This window comes from Lipotes vexillifer, unplaced genomic scaffold, assembly GCF_000442215.2.
Source record: "Lipotes vexillifer unplaced genomic scaffold, Lipotes_vexillifer_v1.1 scaffold70, whole genome shotgun sequence".
Lineage (NCBI taxonomy): Eukaryota > Metazoa > Chordata > Mammalia > Artiodactyla > Lipotidae > Lipotes > Lipotes vexillifer.
In genome coordinates, this window is record NW_006789896.1 from 1,485,803 (window position 1) to 1,491,488 (window position 5,686).

Sequence of the window (5,686 nt, forward strand, 5' to 3'; positions counted from 1 at the left end):
CCCGTGTTCCCTGCATCGGCAGGCGGACTCTCAACCACTGCGCCACCAGGGAAGCCCCACAAGTTCCTTTTTATATCTTTGCTGCCTCTTGGCCAGTGTAGGCAGCAAGGATCTAAGTATCTTTAGTATCTAAGATAGAGATTTGGTCAACAGTGCTCAATCCTGAAGTATAACCTACTGTGTTCATTTTCTTTCTGTACACACACACTCCCCCCATCCCTCACAAACTTTGATACAAGCAGCAGGAGGTAAAGTTTCTCATGAGTAAGGAATTTTCATCAGGCAAATGGACTCAGGAGCAGCACAGTTGAGTGGAAGAGACAGCAGATGAAATAATAGGCAGTAGCCATGTCCTGCAGTGAGTCATGAGGGAGCTAGGGAGCCACGTGTCAGAGCCGCTCCCCACACCCACCGCCCTCCACTTTCAGGTGCTCCGTTAGTTGTAAGGCTCCTTCACTGTCAGCACGGGGCTGGCGTATGCAGTCCCTTTACCATGACAAATACACTATTTTTCAAGAGGACTGAGTATTTTTGTACGTCTTGGCCTTCTCTTTTATCCATTAAACACCAGAGTTGTTCCTTGTGTATGATTCGTGACTTCTCTGAGCAGAACCCTTGGGGAATTACACGTTTCTTCATGGGCCATTTTTCTCATGATATTTAGATACACCTATTTTCATCCTTTGCAGACTTTCTGCCTTCTCATTTTTCTGTCTCTCAAGGACAGAAATTGTAAGAAGTGGAGAGGTTTCTATGGATCTATGCCAGGATTTCCTTTGCACACCAAGAACTGGAGCTTGGGGCACCTCTTTCCTCCAAGCCAGGTTCTAGTGCCTTACACTCCAGAATGTCACATGGTGGGTGGAGACGAAAAAAAGTACCTTCAACAGATGGGTGTAGGGTCGAAGGCTTCTGCAGCTCGTTTCAGTGAAGGGTCTTCCAGCAGCACAGCTAACACTTTACTCTCTGGTCAACTCTTGGGATGTAAGAAAATGCCATTGTAATTACTATAAAGGCTACAACTCGTTCTTTGCATTTGTAAACGTGCAGTTCAACTCAGCCCTTTTCTATCCCACGTGTAGCATCAGCATGTGGTCCTGAAGACGTGCAAGGCACTTTAGTAAATGGGATGTTTCTCACGAGCCCTGGTGATGACAGGCACAGAGGGTGACAGAGCATTTCTGCCCTCTGCGAATGTGGTATTAACGTTGTGCACTGTATTTCTATCAAGTCAGATTTCAATTTTATTTTATGTTACTAAGTTTGTAAATGAATAAACGGACATTTTCACTACTCTTGCCGTGTCTGCCTGAGAAATGTCCTGCATCTGTGGTAACCAGATATGTTTTTGCCATCACTAAGAATAAACGTTGTACATAAAACCATTTGTACCTGTTCCCAAAGTGTAGGAGAATTTGAAAACAGGTAAATAAGATCCCTTCCCTCCATGCGATGGGGGGCATGGCTGTGGGGGAAAAGCCCCATTCCTCCTCCTGAAGTCCCTATCACTGTCACTGGACTTGACATCCTGCCTTACACTTGACTTCATAGTAAGAACCTGGCACCTGACTCATCACTCAAGTGTTGGGTTGACCAAAAAGTTCATTCGGGTCTTTCTGTAAGATGTTACGTAACATGAGCCCATGTCTGTGTGGAAAACGAGCTGTGTGTGTATTTTTGCTTACAGCAGTAGAAGAGAAAAACATCAGAGAGAAGCAGCCAGTGATCCTTTACTATACTTAGCTTCCATCCAGAAATTTAGTCATTGGACTTCTATTCTCTTTACTCTTTACCCAACTGTTCTGTGAGCCACCACATCTGGGAATCCATAGGTAGGCTAACATGTCTAACAAAAACTTCATCATCTTATCGTCCAAACCTGCTCTTTCTATTTCCAGTTTCATGAATGAGCAGCATTTGTTATGACTGAAATAGTTGCAAAAAAACACCCACTGGCTCCAAGGCTAACTCCAAAGAGGAGCTCCAAAAACATTCCGTACAATGACGTGTCTGGAACATGGGGAGAGCCTCCCATGGCAAGTACTTTCTAGGGGACAACTCTCTCATGACACGTGTCTTCCTCTCATTATGAACATACTGGATTAGGTATATCACAAACCCTATGAACCAGAAGTAATTCCACAAAGGAAGAAGCCTCGCAAGCCGAACCTCAGTGGGAAAGACTTACCTTCCAGCTCCTCCACCGAATGAAAGGCCAGCAGAGTTCATTCCCGCCAGGACGAAGTAGCCTCGCACTGAAGGGGACTCGCCCATGATGCACCGCATGTCCGGGGTGAAGGTCTCGGGGCAATTCACCAACTTCATGATCTCCATAGTCTCCAGTTCTGGCATCCTACGCAGCAGGGAGCTCAACAGGGGCTCTGAGCAACAAAAACAGACCCAAACACAGTCCTCAGCTTCAGGGGATTCAAAACTCCCTACCCCTTACACTTTTCTATTCCCTCTCCTTTCGGAAAATGTCTTGTGGAGGTTTTCTAAGGTGAGCCAACTGGGCCATCTGTCAGAAGCAGAAGCCTTGGGGAAGTGTGGGGGCATTCCAACAGAGTTCTTGGCATAAAGACGGAGAAAAGAGATACTCTTTAGAAAGGAAAGGAGCTCTGGAAAAGCAAATACTATATGTGGCCCCAAAATAAAATCTTAAAGGGATCAGTGGTAGTAAAAGAGCTCTTAAATGGCCCCCAAAGAGATTTGCAGCAATTTCAACTTAGGAAATCCTTGCCTTTCACTGCATAAGACAGAGTCTCAGCTTGTTTCAAAATAAGGCCAACACCAGGCAATAATCCAGTGGAACAGTGGCAATAGATGAAGCCAGACTGAAGCTGGCTGGTGGGTACATGGGTTCTTTATACTATTCTCTCCACTTTTAAAAGTTTGAAATTTCCCTGAAATTAAGTCCAAGTGGAAAGAGGAAAATTCTTCATTATAGACCCTTTCATATATTTTGAATTTGGAATGTCACTATCTTAACTATTCAATAAATAAAATTATGTTAAAATTGAATAAAAAAGACCGTATTAACACAATTCTGCTTTCTAAAAAATGTCTTCAGGACTTCCCTAGTGGTGCAGTGGTTAAGAATCTGCCTACCGATGCAGGGGACACGGGCTTAAGCACTGGTCTGGGAAGATCCATATGCTGCAGAGCAACTAAGCCCATGCACCACAACTACTGAGCCCGCCTGCCACAACTACTGAAGCCCGTGCGCCTAAGAGCCCGTGCTCTGCAACAAGAGAAGCCATTGCAACGAGAAGCCCGCGCACCACAACAGAATAGCTAGCCCCCGCGTGCCGCAACTTACAGAAAGCCCGTGCGCAACAACGAAGACCCAATGCAGCCAAAAATAAATTAACAAAAAAAAACTCCTTAAAAAATAAACAAGTAAAAAAATAAAAGGACCTATGGGAGACCTTTCCTTACTACTGACATTCTACTAGATGAAGAAGTGAACCAGACCCTGAGATACATTATTAATCTAGGACAAGTTCAGAAGACAATCCTGAACTATACCCACAAGGCACTGCAAGCTCCCACTAAAAATACAGAGGAAGGAGCAGTTCCTTCACAAATAAATCCCAGGGACCAAGTTCTTCTTAAAACCTGGAAAGGGGTCCCCCAAAGACCAACTATTGCCAAAATGGAAGGGCCCCTATAAAGTAATCTGAACCACTCCACTGCTGTCAAATTGCAAGGGATATCTAGTTGGGTACATTTGTCCAGACTAAAGCTTTTACCTCCAGAAACCCCACAGGTTACAACAGAAGAGCAATACACCTGTAAGCCAGTGGAAGGTCTGAGATACCTATTCAAAAGACAGGCACCATCGACAGATAAGTAAAATGATGTAGTGGGTTGGACTCCTGTTTGCCATTCTTGCTATTGTACTCAGCGGATCATACATGAACATCTTGTTAGAAATGTTGTAGAGCTTTATATGCTTAATCATCAACCTAATAGTCTGCTGTCCCCTAATTGTTTAAGTACTAACAACAGTTATGTCCTTCAAGGGCTATCCGGTCTTAACAACTGTGAGACAGGCATTCAGGTCTGCACCCCCTGAAGGGTTTGTTTTCCTCTGCAGACACACAAACCATCATATGTTACGGAATTATCGACAGACCCTGTCCTTTTCCAACCAGCCATAGCGTATAAATGCACTGATAATGTTCACTTCATAGGAGAGTGTGCTATAAGGACTACAGGGTTGAGGGATTTTTATGTGTAACAGAACCAGTCAGGCTCACCACCAAACCCAGAAAGCACTAAGAATGATCTTTTTTCTCTATATATGTTTGTTTATTTGGCTACGCGGAGTCTTAGTTGCAGCACACAGGATCTTTAGTTGCGAAACGCAGGATCTTTTAGTTGCAGCATGCATGTGGGATCTAGTTCCCTGACCAGGGATCGAACCCAGGCCCCCTGCATTGGAAGCGCAGAGTCTTAACCACTGGACCACCAGGGAAGTCCCCTAGGAATGATCTTAGCAAGGGCAGAGCTGGCCACAGGACTGGCAGCTCCATGGGGAGGCTTTACCTATCATGAAGCAACACTGAGATCAGACAGCTTGGTTATATGATGGAACTGACAAGACAAGCCTTAATGGGATTTAAGACCTCTCGTTTCTTTGGCAAATTTAGTTCTTGACAGTCGTCTAGCTCTCGATAACCTTCTGGAAGAACAAGGTGGAGTTTGTGCGATAATACTTCCTACTGCACCTGAATTAGTGTGACAGGACAGGTGGAAGTTAACATTAAGGAAATATATGCCCAGGCAGACTGGCTTCACAATTTTAGAAGCAGCAATATCGCCTCCACTGCCTGGTCAACAGTTAAGGAAGCCCTCCCAAAGTTACCCTGGTTCCTTCCCTTTCTAGGCCCTTTAGTGGCTACTGGTGGTCTTCTCCTTTTTGGCCCTTGTTTGTTTAGCCTTCTGGGCAAGTTTGTGTCTTCTAGGCTCTAAGAGTTTCAAGTAAGACTCATGATGGCTCAAGGAATTCAACCCATTCCAGCAGAGGGTGGCCCAGGTCCCTACAGGTCCTTGAAACCGTCAGAGAGGGACTTCTACACCTCTAGGGTAGGCTACGGTCTGCGGCCCCTGTCTGGCAGGAAGTTCCAGAAGATGAGGCCCTTGGCCCTTTACCCCTTAAGAATAAAAGGTGTAGAATCCCTCAGGGGATAATGAGACAGACTAGGACTTGGGACCCTTTGCTGCAGTGCTTACACCTGAACAAGTGAAATACAAACAAAATACAAACAAAATACAAATAAACTATAAGGGACTAAAAATAACTATATACATGCATGCACAGCTGGGGGCAACTATGGACAAGACACAAAAAGACAAAAAAAAAAGCCAACTGCCACTTCTGAAGAGCTGGGAGCGAAAGCAGGGGTCAGGAGCAAAAGCAGGGTCCTGTGCATGCCCCCTGCACCACCAGAGTCAGGGGGGGCAGACCACCAAAGCCACCCCTCCGGCCTGACTCCTGAACCCGCCCCTGCCCTCACCCCACATGAGGAACCAGCTCGCTGCCGGCCTCCATGCGATCAAGGGAAACTGTTACTTGTTTTCACTCCCGCCTGCTGCAGCATGAGCCCAATAAAGCCTTGCCTTAATTTTCTGTCTGGCCTCATCAATTTCTATTGATTAAGGAGGCCAAGAACCCTGGTCG

At 45.5% G+C, this 5,686-nt stretch overlaps 1 non-coding gene across 1 annotated transcript; it reads right to left on the bottom strand.

The window, feature by feature from the left end:
- Nucleotides 1-4,407: 4,407 nt before the first annotated feature.
- Nucleotides 4,408-4,480, bottom strand: TRNAG-UCC (transfer RNA glycine (anticodon UCC)). Its single transcript has one exon. It is a non-coding gene; the product is annotated as a tRNA-Gly (tRNA).
- Between the last annotated feature and the right edge of the window lie 1,206 nt (nt 4,481-5,686).